Source organism: Myotis nattereri (assembly GCF_964212035.1).
Source record: "Myotis nattereri genome assembly, chromosome: 2".
Taxonomy (NCBI): Eukaryota; Metazoa; Chordata; class Mammalia; order Chiroptera; family Vespertilionidae; genus Myotis; species Myotis nattereri.
In genome coordinates this window covers 11,987,491-12,004,623 of record NC_138076.1, presented here as the reverse complement: position 1 = coordinate 12,004,623, position 17,133 = coordinate 11,987,491, and positions in this window count along the sequence as shown.

The window sequence follows — 17,133 nt, the reverse complement described above, 5'->3', positions numbered from 1 at the left end:
CCCACACAGGGGATCGAGCCCGCTGTGATCCTGGTTTATACGTTGATGCTCAACCACTGAGCCATGTCGGCCAGGCAGTGAGAACACATGTTAAAGCAGTTTTGGATCCTGCTGGTCTATTCAGGTTGCCTTAGTTCCAGCAAGATCAATCAATTTGGCATCGTGTTGATAATCTCAGACCCCTGTCCTCCGTTATGCCTGCCTTCATTCGGCGGGATGGCAGCTGTCCTTTAGAACATTAGTAGAAATCCAAGTTGCACACCACAGGGGGCTCTGAGTCTTTGTGGAGATTAATTTAGAAATTAAAAGTCCATTATCCTCCTCTCAAAATACATTATCCAGATTGTAACATCAGCATGGTTAATACAATAAATGATCGTTACTTCACTTAATCTCATCACTAAAGGTAATTGTTGGTATCACTGAGCAGTGGGCAGTGTATTCTAAAATTTTGTGAGATTTTATTTTTATTAATTTTATTGGGGTGACATTGGTTAATAAAATTATATAAATTTCAGCTGTGTAATTCTATAATACATGATCTGTATATTATGTTGTATGTTCACCATCAAGTCGAGTCTCCTTCCACCACCATTTATCCCCCCTTTACCCTTTCTTTACCTCGCCCCACCCCCATGCCCTCTGCTAATCACCATATTGTCATAATGGTGATGATGACACTTTGTACTTTTCAATGATTATTATACTTATGATAAAAGATACTATATTTTTGATAGAATAATTTGCACTTCATGTGGTAGAAAGTCTAATTCCCAGTGTCCACATGAGGCAGTTCTGTTTTAATTTGTTCCAAGATGTCTTTTGCATTCTGTTTTGAGGGTATCATATTACATAGTGAAAAAGCAAACTCAGTATGTGTGCAAATTAATGGCTTAGGTTTGGTCCTTTAAAGGGAGTTTTAACATCAGCTCATTTTAGAGGCCTGATTCTAAGATTTGTAGTTTCAGCTTTCTCCTTTGTAAATTGGGTGTAGTAATTCCTGTCCTGGTGTCCTCTCAGGACCGCATGGGTAAAATGTGAAAAAGCTTTAAGAAAATAAAAGTAGTGCACAAAATCAGACTTTTAAAAAGAGGGTGGGATACACGAGGACTAAGCAATACAGAGCACATGGCAACATACAAAATGTCCAGTTATGTGGTTGCAAATTATTATAAGGATATGGTAATCATACTTTTACTGAGGTCTTCTAACTTCAAGCATACATATATATACTTTTTTTTTCTGTAACTCTTTTACATTAGGACTCTATATAAGAAATCCCTTTTATAGTTTCTATCCCCCTCTCAGCCCCAGAATTTTGAAATCATCTTTTACAGCTTGTTGTGTCTGGTGGTAACAAGCAGATGTTGCTTAAAGTAGGAGATGACATCAGATTTTTCCCGGAGTATCCGAGCGCTCTTGGTGGCCAGCACGACCATAGTGGGGGGTAGCTTTCCTCCACTGGCAGAGACGGATGCTCCATCTGAGGGGTTCATTCTTCCTTGGAGCCAGACCAGACCTGGCCTGCAGGGTCCGGCCACACTAATTCAGTTCTGACCTCGCACTGAGCCATGTCCTCAGATTCATACTGAGAATGGCTACCATCTGAATCTATTTGCTGAGAATTTTGTCCCTCACTAATAAAAAATGGAGAAATTTAGAGCTATTTATGAAGCAATAGTTTCTCAAAGGCAGTGCCATGCATTTATAGGAAAACTCTTATAACTATAAAGAAGTGGTTTACTCACAGTGGGGATAGATTTAATACAGATTAGAAACATCTTTTTCTCCTTTTCTGCCTTATCTTTTGTATTTTATTAGAGGTTAAGGCCAGATCTGAAGTATTACTAAAGAGTGTTTTCTTTTTACTGGCCAAAGGTAGTTTTAGCCATGTAATGAAATTGCACCATTTACTAATGATGTCTGCATTGAAGTATAGCTTCTTAATTGAAGGCAGAATTTCTAAATGTGAGTTTTTGACATGCTAATTTATAAGGACTGGCAGATGAGAAGGCCTGCGGGGAACAGATAAGACTGGCACTGGAACAATTAAAATGCGTAAGGGTGATCAATTGAAAGATCAGTTTTCAGGAAAGAATTGTAAAGAAATATATGTATTTTAATGTGAGTAAGTAGACCATGACTCTTCTTTAGGGCTTGTGGGTTCAGAATCCCAGGACCGCCAGAAAAATGAGGTCAAGGATCAGGCGATTTGGGGAGTTTGAACTGACCCTGATTCCATGGTGAACTCACAAGAGAAGCCCAGGGAACTGGGACTAGCAGGATGCCAGGCAGCAGTTGTGCAGTGGTAATCTCTGAGATGGTCCCCAACATCCCTCCTTTCTCTGCATGTGCTTGTTTTATTCTGGAGGCAGAACATAGATCTCCACTTTAGTCATCACTGCCCTATGACTGCTTGGACCCATAGAATGTGATACAAATATTATTCTGGGACTGCTAAACCCAGGCCTTAAGAGGCTCCTGCTTTCTTCCTCTTGGAATGGTTCCTCTTGAGAACTTCTCTCTAGGAAATATTCCGAGAAGCCCAAGTCGCATGGAGAGGTCACATGGTGGAGAATCAAAATGCTCCGCTAGACGCCCCTGATGAACTCAGAACCAATAGCTGGCACCCGGCCACCTGTATGAGTGAGCCATTTTGTATATTCCAGCCATGAACCCCAGATGACTCAGTCTCAGCTGCTGTCACATGGAGCAGAAGAACCACCCAACTGAACCCAAGGACTGACAGAATCCTAAATGGTGCTGTAGGATTGCTTCTACCTCAAGGGTGTCTTCTTCTGTCCCAGAAGGGCCCTTGGGCCTGGTTCTGAGTGTTAGGATAAATCAAGTTAGATGCTAGGTCACTAGATAAGGATCCTGTATATCCACAATTGACCTGCCCACAGGGAGCTTATGTCTCCATAGTCTTCACACTGTAGTAGAGTTTTGCATCTTAAATGGATGATTGACGTGTTCTGGGCTGGTGATTACCCACTGTCTATGAGGTGCCAGGAAGGCTCTCTCATGTAATAAGTTAGAAAATTGTCCCTTGTAGAGAGGTACTTCCTCAGTCCTTGGGGGGGTGATTTTGGTTGTGGAAGTGACGGGTGAACACTGACTTTTACCTGAAAAAGTGTCATGAGATTTTACCACAGACTTGTAACAGAACCTTGATCATTTAAGCAAGAGTATAGTGCTTTCATGTTCTAATCCATGTGGCAAAGAAATGCAAGCTTTGTCCAAGACCTATTTACCCATTTATGCTTTGTGTTAGTTTTTTTATTTTTATGTTATATTCCACCTTCTTTTCACATTCTAGTTTAGCTTTGTTTTTCAGATCAAGTAAGGGCTCCTGGTTTTATATGTAAATCTGTGGTTTGTTTCTCAAATATTGAATTTCCCCTTTAACTTCAATTTTTTTTTCTTGGTTTCTTGTTAAAATTTATTTAACAGCATTGTAAAATCTACCTTACTTATTCATGGTGTAGTCTTGAGTTTTTTCATAAAGTGTAGGTTGAAATAAAGCTGCCAAAGTAAGGGAATGAGAGGAGTCTTAAAATTTTTTTTATTGGAAAATAGTTTTAAATTTACAGAAATGTTAAGAGAATAAGAAGTGCATAGAACCCCTGTATATACTTTATCCAATTGTTAACATTTTTTTCCATTTGCTTTAGCATTTGATTGCTCTCTTTTCCTTTTTTCTTTGTCTGTGTATGTATGTGCATGTAATTTAAATCCTTTTTTAAAAAATCCTATGCCATTTGAGAGTAAATTACATTCATCATGGCCCTAAAGTCTTCAGTTGGTATTTCCAAAGAATTAGGGTATTTCCTCCCGATGGTTTCTCCTGGCCGCATTTAGGTTATGCATTTCAGGCCGGAAGCGTTGTGTGTCCTTTGGCAGCTCATAGCGTCCATCTGCCCCTTGTTGTTGATGTTAATTTTGGCCTTTCCAGTTTATCCCTGTACTGTTTTTCTCCCTTTTGCAACCAAGAAGCTCTCTGGAGAGACCATGCAAAATATTCTACTGCTCATGAAAAATTTCCCTGCGATTTGCTATCTACTAGTATTTGGGACTCATGTCTGAACTAAATTTTACTAGGATGGCTGCAAAATGATGATTTTCTAGGTTTACCACTCCCTCCACATTAACCAATCAACATTCAGCATTCTACTAAGCAAGAGCCCTCCTTCTTTCCTACTGATTTGTTTATCTATTTCTTATTTGTTTGGACCCATTACTCTGTGTCTTCAGTGGCCTATAATTCCTTATTGCCCTTAATTATGTGGGTGCTTAAATTCTCCCAGACTTGGCCACACAGGAACATCTCCCAACTGCCTCCTGTGTCCGTCCTTGTGAGGCCCCATCATTTTTTGAAGTACTTTCTTACTTTTTGTCATAACAAGGTGTTCTAGGTGCATCTAGTATGCACTCTACCCCAGCCCTTAGATGAGCCATTTCTTTAAGGAACCCTGGTTTCTTTTAGTGGGGAATGGCACTGAAGACAAAGATCTGGGCAGTAGGTCTACCAGGAGGACAATTTTTGTGGGATTAAACTGGATTTAGAATGCCTTTCACTCCAAATTTTACTTAAGTTGGCCAAAATGATGTGTATCTATTTTTATAAAAGAAAAATGATTAATTTTCTGCCTTACACCAAGATTATCCATAAATTCAGGTAACTGTATCAGAATGAGGTACATATTTGAGGATATAATCTGGGTAATTAACCTCCTAAATCTATTCTTAAGGATAAAATTTTATTCCTTTCTCTTTAATTTTATTCCTGTCTCTTATTCTTAGCACTTGGGGTAGAAAATGTAATCTATAATAATAAAAGGGTAATATGGTAATTAGACTGGACAGCTGAACGACCTTCTAGACATCCAGACATCCTTCCTGACAAAGCTGGGGCCTGAAGGAAGCTAGCCAGGGTCCTGGGTGCCTGCAGGTGGCTGGAGAAGGGAAGCGTGGGTCCCGGGTGCCAGAGGGAAGTTGGTGCCGGCAGGGTAAGGAAGGCCGACTCTTGCATGAATTTTCATGCATCGGACCTCTAGTATAATTAATAAATTTGCTATAGTCTAAGAACACACACTATACTGCTGAGTAGAGGTAAGATTTGACTATGTTCTTTATTGATATTTTAGAAATATTAAGGGGTTTGGCTATAAACTCCTGTAATTTTACTTCATGTCAACAATTGTTTGCATCTGCCCTAGTTGGTTTTGCTCAGTGGATAGAGTATTGGCCTGTGGATTGAAGAGTCCCAGGTTTGATTCCGGTCAAGGGCACATGGGCAGGTTTCGGACTCGATCCCCAGTAGGGGGCATGCAGGAGGCAGCCAAGCAATGATTCTCTCTCATCATTGATGTTTCTATCTCTCTCTCCCTCTCCCTTCCTCTCTGAGATCAATAACAATATATTTTAAAAAATTGTTTGCTTGTGTTTATGCTGTTCATTCAGAAAGTTCTGAGATTCAGAGCATTTGGTGTATTATGATAAAAGAAAGAGAAGGAAACCTTAAGGTCTGACACTAATGGGAATGTAACAATTCAGAATTAGAATGTAAAAAGTTTAGGACCTTATGAAATCAGAATTAGAATCAAATTAGGATGGAGTGTATGCCTGAGGGATGTCATGAAATTGGTTATTAGAGACACATGTCATAACCTAGTTATCAGTGGTACACTGACATTGGATGGAATGCATAATACGATCTCCCATTTCTGAAGAGCATTTGAACGAAGTGGCTGAGAGTAGTTGTGTGTGTGTGTGTGTGTGTGTGTGTGTGTGTGCATCTGCATATGTGAGGGCAGGGTGGGCTGTGTGAGAGAGGAAGGAATTTGTCAAGGTTCCCTGTGTGTGTGTGTGTGTGTGTGGATGAAGTAGATTGCTATCTCTTCCTTTGGAATCTTTCACTATCTTCCTGTGGTGGAGCTAATAGTTGGAAATCCATCACTATGCTTTTCTTTTTCATTCAGAGGAATTCATTTGCTTCAGCAAGCAATAAGATTATTATAGAAGCAATGTTCTGCTTCTGCTATCCAAAATAGGATTTCCGATTCTCCCACAAGCTGAAAAGCCGGGGTTTGGAGAGGTAGAAATGAGTTTTCTAAATTACTTGAGCTTCCGTGAAGGTATCTGTGCTCTGGCTTGAACATAGAGTTTTATTGTAAATCATGGGGTGAAGAGAATTGGAACAGGACATCAGAGAAGCCCTTTATCTCATAGCCTGGGAATCACCCACAGGGAAAGGAAGAGAGAGGCAGGGTAAACAAGAGGTGACGTGCAAGAAACACGTCTCTCCTTCTCCCCTTCCCCCAGCTGAGCTCCGAGGAAGGGTCATTAGTTAGGGGGACAGGAAAGCCAAAGGCAGAGGGGTGTTTCTCCTGCTTCCTCTTTTGAAGTCTGGTAGGGAGACCAAAGTGCAGGGCGACCTTTACCATCATGGGACTGCTATCAGAGGGTGGGCAGGGAGGGGGAGCTGGAGTCGGTGCCTGGATCCGCTGGCCATCTGGGGAAGGTAGGTGGTCACTAGCTCTGTTGATAGCCAGGGTCTTGCTTCCAGGGCTCACCATGGTAAGTGGCGGTGACCCTCCAGGAGATGGTCCTTCAGGAGACAGATGGGGGCCATGGATGATGAGACGGAGGGCGTGAGGAAAGGATCAGCAGCCCCATCAGGAACTGACCAGGACAAGAGAATAAGTCACAACCTCACCAGGCATATCTTAGCGGAAATCATGTCCAGGGACCTGGGAGCATGACAGGCTGGTGGCTCTGCAGCAGAGATCAGCAAAGATCTAAAGGACCCACTCGGATCCAAAGCGCCCTCCTTGCTCTGTTTGCGGCCGTCTCCACGGGCCACCAGTGTGGGTGCCTGAAAGACTGAACATTATCCGCCCAGAGACAGAGCCTGTTGCTAAGAGTTGCTAGTTGCTATTTGAAGTATAAAAGATTGAGACAAAGTTGAAAGTATTATTTTCCAGCTCTCCCTTGGTAACTGGGTATGATGGAGGTTTGAGAAAGGCTCAATTAGTCATAGAAGATGAGGATCCACATTTTCCCCACTTGAGTGGAAGTGTAGATGGCTTTTGATTCCATTGTACACTTTTGGCAGAGGGACGACAGAGACCAATTCTGAGCCCTGGCAGGCAGGCTTTCTCACTGGACACCCCCCACCCCCCCGCCCCCTGCTCTTAAGGTCATTGCCACTAATTTTGCAAGCCTGAACATCGGACTGCTGTGCTTGCTGTCCGTGCTGTGTTATGAGGCCCCGCAGAGAGCCCAGGTATACATATATTTGAGTTTCCCTGGGTAAGTTGTCTAGAGTATTCAGTTATGTGTGAAATAGATTTGGTCCCAAACCATTTGAACTCAGGAGAATTAACTATAATTGGTTCTGGGAGATATAATATGTTTCCCCAGGAGTTAATGATTTTGAAAGGGTAGTTTTTCTTCTGGGCCAGATAGACATGAATCATCGCATAGGTGTACAGTGCGATATCTTTGTTTCTGAGCATAGAATCCAGATGTAGGCCCTGGTTAGTGTCACCGGATAAGTAATAATTACTAACATTTGCCTGGGGCTTTAAAGCTTTCACAATGCCTTCAGGTGCATTTATCACAGTAGATGGCGCCCCTGGGAGTGACTGACTTGTGTCTTCACTTACTGGACGCGCACACCCTGGTATGGGGTTTTGTCCCTCTCTAAGGGTTTTTTCCTATGAATTGATTCAGTTACTCAAAGCTGTTTTAGAATAAGATGAGAATGAACAAATAGAGAGACCCATGGCCTTTCCCGCTCTAGAAGATCCGCGTTCCCTTGTTTGCGGTGATAGAAGATAAACTTTAGTTGGTACTGGGAGGTGTTTTTCCTCTAACTTTACCATCTAACTATGTTCTCTTTTGTGAAATAAAAATGAAGCCAATTATTATTGTCCTGGTTAAAGATATAAATGCACACAAACAAAGAAGAGGTTCAATGACATGTCTGAGGTCACTTTTCAAGACCGAGCCATTAAGAGTGAGCAGTTAAGCTCGCTTTCAAGTTGCTGGTGAGGATTTCTTGGAACGCCTTGTCATGCATCGATGTTCTTAGACGCTGGCCTGCATGGCCATAGGTGGCTCAAAATGGCCAGAACTGCGCGGAGCCCCAGTAATCAAACCTGTTTTCAGAAGGACTTTAGCATTTGGTTTTGCAAACTCGCATTTCATTCCTAGGAAAACCAGTGAGTGCTGTCAGGAAAATACGGCCAGGATTTACTGCTGCTTCAGGAGGCCCAGCATTAAGCCAGAGGGACGCCCAGCACCCCAAACCTACTCCTAGCTGCTGCCTCTGAAACTCGAACCTGTAATTTGGTAAGTGTTTTAAAAAATGCAACTCAATGGCTACCACATGGCGGAAAATTAGCAATCTGGGACTGCAGCTTTTGTGTGTTGTTAAATCGGCATCTGGAAAAAATTAAATCTCATCCTCAGTGCCCTCCATGTGTTCAGTTGTATTAAATGAAATGCTTAGAAAGTGTGACACTATTTAACTTTTATAAGGTTTGTCACGTCTAGTAAAACTTATACTGTTCTTTTGAAAAGCTTCATACAGGTGCCTCCTGAGCTCACATCAGTCTGGCTGTCCTGTGGTGTACGCATCATTTGTTAGTGGATGAAACACTAGGCAACCAGCGGTGGAACTCCAACCAGGGCAGCTTGATAGAGCGAAGAAGACACTAACTGGAAACGGGCAGTGCTATCGCGGGTGGGTCCTTAATAAACTTCTTTCCTATAGAAAGGATTTTATAAACACGCAGGGTGAACGATGTACCAGAAATTGTTTTGACAAAATTTGACTGTAAAATAAATGGCTTCCCATGTCTTAGATTTCCCTAAATTTAAATGGAGTGCCATCCGACCTTCACACTCTGCCTCTGGGAATGTGTCTGGGCTGCTGAGTAAATGTCAGAGTCCTACCGATGCCATTGATAATAGGATTCTTTAGGAAATTTGTCACCTTCACTCAGGTTACTCTGGCGCAAAAAGATATTTCCTGAATTTGAGAGCTAGTCGATCCTTTTATTAGAGACCGACTTGCATCTCAGGTGCTTAGAACCCAGGTGTTCCTGGGGTCCTGGAGCATCACGTCTCTGTTTCAACAGGTGTGTTTTATGGCCCCAGGTGTGAGAATCACGTGGAGGATTTGTTGAACCCAAGAGGCCTGGGCTTCATGGTCGGCAAACCGCAGCTCAGCAAACCGCGGCTCGCGAGCCACATGCAGCTCTTTGGCTCCTTCAGTGTGGCTCTTCCACAAAATACCGGCTCTTCCCCAAAATACCAACTTCTGTGCATGGGCCACGAAGTTCCAATCACACTGTACGTGTGTGCCCGTACAGTGGAAGAGCCACACTCAAGGGGCCAAAGAGCCGCATGTGACTTGAGAGCCGATGTTTGCCGACCGGGGTAGACCAGTGGTTCTCAAACTTGGCTGCACATTAGAATCACCTGGGAATCTTTTATAAATCCTGATTCCTGGGCCTCATCCTCCGAGGCCCAGCTACCCTCATCTGAGGATGAGGCCCAGAAATCAGGATTTTAAAAAGATTCCCAGGTGATTCTAATGTGCAGCCAAGGTTGAGAACCACTGTTCTAGACCTACTGCAACTTGCATGCATATCAAACTCTCCGGGTGATTCTTACTCATTGTAAAGTTTGAGACTGACAGTCCAAAGCCTTTGCTTAGAAGAAAACCAGGCTGACACGTTTACCAACAGCCTCAGCTACATACGGCTACCAGAGGCAGTGCACAAGGACGCGTTATTATCCAGCGACACCTGGCGTCTTCAAGTGTACAAGTGAGTTCCACGTAGAATTGGCTCCCGGGTGTAAGGTGAATTGTGTATTGGCTAACCTTCCATAACCACAGTCCACGTTAGAATGTCACTGAGGCGACTCATCCTTGAATCTCAGCCTGGCGGACAGTGTACAGGGGGACTCTTTTGCTGAGACTTGATACCCAGATGTTTCAAAATCTCCCCACAGTGTATGCAGTGCCCTGTGTTTCCTACAGTTAGATCCCAAGTCCTAGAGGTGTTTGTTTGTTTGTTTTACACTGTGGGCTCAAAGAGTTTTACCTGCTCATATTTGTAATAGGTCAAACCCCCAGACAGTTTAAAAGATGAATCGGGTTTTATATGGAGCATAGCAAAATGGATCGAACCCAGTTCTTCCCTGTAAAGAACGTGACAGAGTCCATCTTATTGCTTCATGCAACGGCGCCGGGCGACTGCTCCAGGTTCTGGCTGAGTGATCTCACAACACAAGAAATACTTGGGCTCAAGTGGCAGCTGAGACAAGCCGGAAAGAGCCAATGCCTGTGTCTAAAGAAAGCCAAATGTGGCGTTTTCAAGCAGAATTTTGAGTTTCTCAGGCACGCTGATCCCGGCCACCGTGTTCTGCTGCCCTCAGTGATAATGTCATCGTGGCATCTGTGACAATGTTTCTGGCTCCCTGGGTCGAGGTTTCCCCACGGAGCAGCAAACTGCTTGAGGCAGCTGCCTCTGCCACACGATCACATGCTCAAAGAGCTGCTAAAAATGTAACAATCTGTAAATGTCAATGTTTTTCACAGAAGAGTATTTTCTTTTAGTTCCAAATTTTGTGCTGTACGTTCATGTCACCCGGGAGCTGGCATAATGGTGTCTGATGGGTGCCCTCCTGCAGTTACTTGTCCTATATTTCTACTAGAGGCCCGGTGCACAAAATTCATGCATGGGTAGGGTCCCTAGGCCTAGCTGGAGATCAGGGCTGATCAGGTTCCCTGCCTCCCCGCCTCCCCACTTTCCCACTTCCTCCTTTCCTCACCACCAGTGAGCTGCCACCACAAGGTTCCCCCTCCTGCCCCCCCCCCTTTTTCTTGCTCCCTAAGCACCCCACCACTGCTGCTGGTCACCCGCTATGTTCCATGCCACCCTCTGGTGGTCAGTGCACGTCATAATGAGCAATTGAACTCCTGTTCTCCCCATCGAACTCCTGAGGGGACACTTTGCATATTAGCCATATATATATATATATATATATATATATATATATATATATATATATTATATACATAGATAGGGCTTCTTCACAAAGCAGGGGCAAAAGTCCAAGGGCAGTATAGTTTCACCCAATAAGTACCTCTTTTTTTTTTGTTACTGTCCAGACTATTTCTTCCTCTTGGGTCATCTATGAGGAGTGACTGTTAACTTTTCATGTCTACCTAATTGCCTTAGAAGTTCTAACAGAAGTACAGCATTGGGGGGCAACCCTTTCTTTCTAACACTGGTTCAGGCTGAGTTTTGTAGTCCAAAAGTATGGTTTGTCATGTTTTGCCCCTATTGACCAAAAAATGAGCATTTACCCACCAGCAGCCAAGAGTCAACAGTTCTCAAAGAGATTAGCAAAATGCACGATCCTTCTGTTTATTTATATTTCTGGTTGAGGGTACAGATGGATAACTCTTGGATTTTGGAGTCAACTGCATTTTTTAATGAAATGTGTGGTTCCAGTTGCCAGGAATGGGAGAGCCAACCATCCGGTTTTGAATGTTACAGTCTGCCCTTGATTGCTTTAAGTCAGTAACGGGGAGGTTACGGGTGTTTGGCCCGGTTGGAATGGCTGTGGCTTCCTTCCCCACAGCAGGAATCTGGCATGCGTGGCCTTGGCTGTCACTTGCCGGGGCAGTGAGTGAGCTGAGCAGAGGGGAGCTGTTGTATTAAAGGAAGCTTTGCCCCACAGTAGGGCTCCTTTTGCCTGGCTTAGGGCCGCATGGAAAGTCTTCCTGCTGTCTGGCTCCCGTGAGGTCTAACGAGGGGTGTTCTCTGCTTGAAACCCTCAGTTCAGAGCCCAGATGAGATCTGCACGGGCCACTAACAGCTTGTGACACTTGAATGGGAAGGAAATTCAGAAAACAGAGACCTGCTCCTCCACCAGTTTGGAGAATACTAATCAGGGGAATAGTAAACTATTTCAGAAGTAATCTTACCTGACGCGATGAGGGTTGATCATTTGTTGACTAATCAGCCAGTCAAAGTCATTTGAAGTGTAAATGGTATGTGGTTGTATCTATCTGTCTATCATCTACATATATATTTATGCATATAAATATATGTTATAGACACATGTTTGGACTGAGGAAGCACACACATATATTTGTTCGCCAATCCTTTGTTGTAGGTTTAAGACCTTTTCTTTAATTGTTGGTTAGCTGATTGGAATCCTGACTTATCTTTCAGAAAGTACCCCCATGAAGCTTTTTTTAGTTCCTCAGCACAGAGAGGTTCTGTTGTGTTTACCAGAAGGAAGCTGGTATCTGTCACCTATCTCTGTGATTGACCCAGAACTTAGAAAAGCAAAGGAAGGGTAGTGTGAATCTCTATGCTGTGACTTATGTCTCTTCCAGGGCCTCTGTTAGGGACACAAAAATTATTCTAGTTACTAGAGGCCCGATGCATGAAATTCATGCAAGAGTAGGCCTTCCTTCTCCTGGCTGCTGGTACTGGCTTCCCTCTGGTACCCGGGACCTGGGCTTCCCTCGCAGCCCCGGCTTCGTCGGGCAGGTCATCCGGAAGGACGTCCAGTCTAATTAGCATATTATGCTTTTATTATTGTAGATAACTCACTCACACCTGTACACTGTGAAAGCTGCTGAAATTTCTCTGAGAGACCTGAGGTTGGCCAGGCAGGAGAGCACTGGCGTGTGGGCCGGGTCAGGCTACCATCCTTGGACCTTGTCTTGCCCGAGTCTTGCTAGGAGAGTAGACTATATGCCATTGCCTTTCTATGTATGAGAAATATCGAGACTTGACAGCCACATTAAAAAAGGATGTTCGCTGAAGAACAGAGCTGAAGAACATCTGGTTTTGGTAAAGTCTGGCCTTCGTGCCCAATTTTACAGCTAAACTGACTGAAGTACCACAAGGTCATGACTTGTCTAGGGTCAGCTCATCGGTCAATAGCTCAGTTGCTATATGATCCCCAAACTCTCGTAACAGTCAGCCCTATATTTTAACTATTAAGCCACGTGGCCTGCTACGGAATATGCCACAGAACTTCCCAGATGTGCACCGAGAGAAATCCATCCGTGACCCGCTGACATCAAATCCCCCTGGGACACTCTGATTATTAAACGTTCTCGGAGACTTCTCCTCCGGTGTAAGCGCATTAACCCGAATGTGATGAGGATTTCCCCACATGACAGTGTTATCAGATTTTCTTATGAGGTCACTTCCTAGGAAGGCAGGGATTTAACAGCTGCCACCCGGGCAAGGAAGCAAGCTACATGTGGCTTTGCTTTCAGCCTGTCATTTTAAGCAATGAAGAATTTATATGGGTGAGATTTCTAATATGGCTGAGGGAGCTTTTTTGTTTGTTTGGGGCTTTGTCTTCACCTGGAAAACATCCTCTCTGAACATCAGACGTGTGCTTTATCCCTGAACGGTATACTAACGTCTAACGTTTCTGATGTCTAGTCGTGAGGATTTCAAAACCAATTGCAGATAGCAGGGAGGATTTTCAATTTTAGTGGTGCATCCAGGAGGCCCTGACTTTCCTATTTCTGTGCTACCTTCATCCCATTAACTAATATCAGCTCTGATAGAAACCAGCCCTTCTCCTTAAAGCCTTGTGGCTCTTTAAGAAAGTACTCAGATCGCTCAGATCGACAGCCTATGTTGACTGATGGTGTATATTCCCCCCAAACCATTACTCAACCCAATCTTTATCTCCATCGAGGTTGGCTGATGGCTTTTAGCTTGGGCCCCAACAGTGAGATTCACTATAGGGCATTTCTTCAGAAATGCCATGGAACTGTTATGGATAGTCTATCATTATTTAAAAGACCCCTGCAATTTGTTAAATTTTTTTTCCAGCAAGGTTTACTGAAGCTTTTTTAAAGAGCAGATTCACTTCCCCACTTTCCAGCTCTGTGCATGATGGTCTGAAACAAACTTGACTGAGTTTATTTAACAAAAGGCTGCCTAAACCAAACTCTTGCCCTACTTTTTTTTTGTTTTCGTTCTCCACATATATTTGCTAAATCTGTGTAATTTGGTATTTTGTTTCTGCAGACCACACGGCCAGCCTTCTGTAACCAGTAATCAGCATCTGTAGGCCCCTGGCACTGGGACAAGGGACTCTGCAGGGGGGTGCAGGACGCCAGGATGGAGAGTGGAACAGCCACCCCAACACCAGGCCTCAGAACCAAACTGAGCCACGTCCTTGCTGATGTGCTTTGCTTTTTTTCAAGGTGACTCTGAGGAAAGTCAGGCTGTCACAAATAGCACCTGTTTCCCAGTCTAACAGAGGATCCATCGTGGAGGCCTGGGGGAGCCAGGGCGTGTTTGAGATAGTATCTGTCCACTTCCTCTGTCATTCTGAGGCTTTGGAAAACTACTGCAGTTTCTGTTTCCAACTTGTCCTATGGGTTATTCTGGAAAAACGTGACATTAGCTGAAATGATAGAAGTCATATCTAAGTTTTTCATACAAATAGTATAAGAGGCAATTGTACCTATTTTAATTTATTTAAATTTTTTTATTGATTTCAGAGAGGAAGGGAGAGGGAGAGAGAGAGATAGAAACATCAATGCTGAGAGAGCATCATCAATTGGCTGCCTCCTGCACGCCCCACACTGGGGATCGAGCCCGCAACCTGGGCATGTGCCCTGCCCGGGAATTGATGCTCAAACACTGAGCCACGCCGGCCGGGCCAATTGTACCCATTTTAGTAAGAAATACATTTACTTCTTCCTTCTTCCTTCCCGCCCTTCATTCTTTCCTTAAGAAACATGGATAATTTTTTTATGTGCAAGGCAAAGACAGTGGGAAATAAGATATTAAGTATGTTATGTTACATGGTATAAATATTTCAACAGTGTATATAAATTAAACAGAGCAACTCAGTCATTAGCAATAATTATATTTAATTAAGTACTGCATCAAAGTATATAAAACATTAAAAGATTTCCATCAGTCATATCTTATTTTGATGGTAATGATTAAGATGGTAAAAGAACATTAGCAAATACTAACACAACTTAATCCTCAAAACATATTTATTGAATTGAATGATGGTTATGGGATTCAGAAAGGCTTATTTGGAGAGCTTTAAAAGAAAAATACCATCTATGATTTTTCTGACTACTGGGTATTATTTTTTATTGTAGAAAAATGAGGAAGAGAATGAAAATCATGCATAATTCTGTTACCCAGAGATAGCTAACACCATTAATATTTTGATTATTTCTTCAGGTCTTTGTGTGTGTGTGTATTTGTGTGTGTGTATATATACAAAGAAAATAGAAATATTATTATAGTATTTATATAAAACAAAGTCGAGATAACATTGTCTTATTGATTTTAAACTTGTTTTTAAAACTTAATGTATCATAATAAGCATTGCCCTTGGGTAATAAAGTGTTTTATAAAATATTATTTTTAATGGACTGCAGAATATTGTATTATATGAATATGCATAAATTGGACATGAAGGTTATTTAAAAATTTTAACTAGTATAAATAACTCTTGATTAAATATCTATACATATAACCTTTGTGAATATCTTTGATCATTTCTAGAATAAACTCCTAGAAGAAGAATTTCTGGAGTTATTGAGCCAAAAGAAATAATTATTTTTTAAGACTCCTAATTTCCCTCTACTATATTTCAATTACCAATAGATAAGAATAACTGCATCCTCACATATTTTTAAAGGTTGGTATAAAATTTTAAAATTATTGTTTTTGTGGGAATAAACAGAAACTGTATTCAGATTATGGAAATGTCAATTGATATGGTCTGAGAGAATGCATCTTGAAGTATTTTCAGTTAAATTTATATGTGCTATTCACACTATTAGTGGCAGTGGGTGGTTACACAAACTGGTCAGAGCAGCTTTGAGTTGTAGAGATTGACTTTGAAAGCCTTACAGCCAATCTTCTACCAAAATGGGACTCTCTCCTATAATACTTCTTACAGAGGATTATTTCGTTTCTGCTTGCACAGTTTCAGGGCCTAGGAGTCCACAATTTTACTAGGTAACCCTCAAACTCAGTCTTTTATTTATGGAGCTCAGGCTTGTATGTGTTCATCTACCTTTGGGTCCTTGCAGGTGATTCAAACAGACTTCATAGCCAATATAGCACTATTGGTGGTTTACATTTACCTTAAGTGTGTGTCATGCATATTATCTTCCTCTGATATTTTACAATTCACAATTAACTAGGGACAATCCTAAAAGAACCCCACAAAATAATGGCACTACAGGTAGGTCATTTCCAAGTGACCTATATATGGGGTTAACCACTACTATGCTGAACTTTGTGCCTCTACCTCCTAGAATGATGAATTTGCTGTTAAGGAGAACTCTTCTTGGACCATATAGAGCTCCTACAATATAATCCTGCAATATGACCACTGGGGATTGTATCACGGAAAGTTTCCTGGTATGTAGAATTCTTGGAAGAAATGGTGTATTTATGGGGCTAGCAAATATAATGACATCTTGTTTATTATTTAGTGTTACCATGATAATAGTAACTTTTATATAGTGCTTTTTATTTACAAATTATTGCTGAAACATTATTATCTTTTTTGAATTCCCAAATAATCCTGTGAGGTAAGTTTTATTGTTGTTGTTATCATTATTGGGTATAACTACATTTTCTCCATTTTATGGATGAAGAAGTCAAATGTCTTGCCAAAAGTCACACAGCTAGTTAACTTGAACTGAATCAGTGCTGAAATTTGAGAACAGGACATCTGATTCTACTCTTGTGCCCTATCCACCTCTTAATTTAATATAATACCTACACAGTCATTGTTTCTTAATACTTACTGATTTTGCATGGTTTTACTATGAAGCAAATACCTAAGACTCCTATATGGGTCTTAGGATGTCTTTAATTCAAGAATTGTGTTCAAACTACCCTCTGAACTTGTGTCAGATAGAGTCCTTATTTGTTACTAAGGGCCCAGTGCACAAATTTGTGCACCTTGAAAGGAACTGTGGGCCTTGAGGCTGTGGTGGGCACAGGGGCGAGTCTTGGCCCATCCTCCATGCCCCCTCCCGGCCCTTCCTGCTGCGGCCCTGCAGTCCCCTGTCTG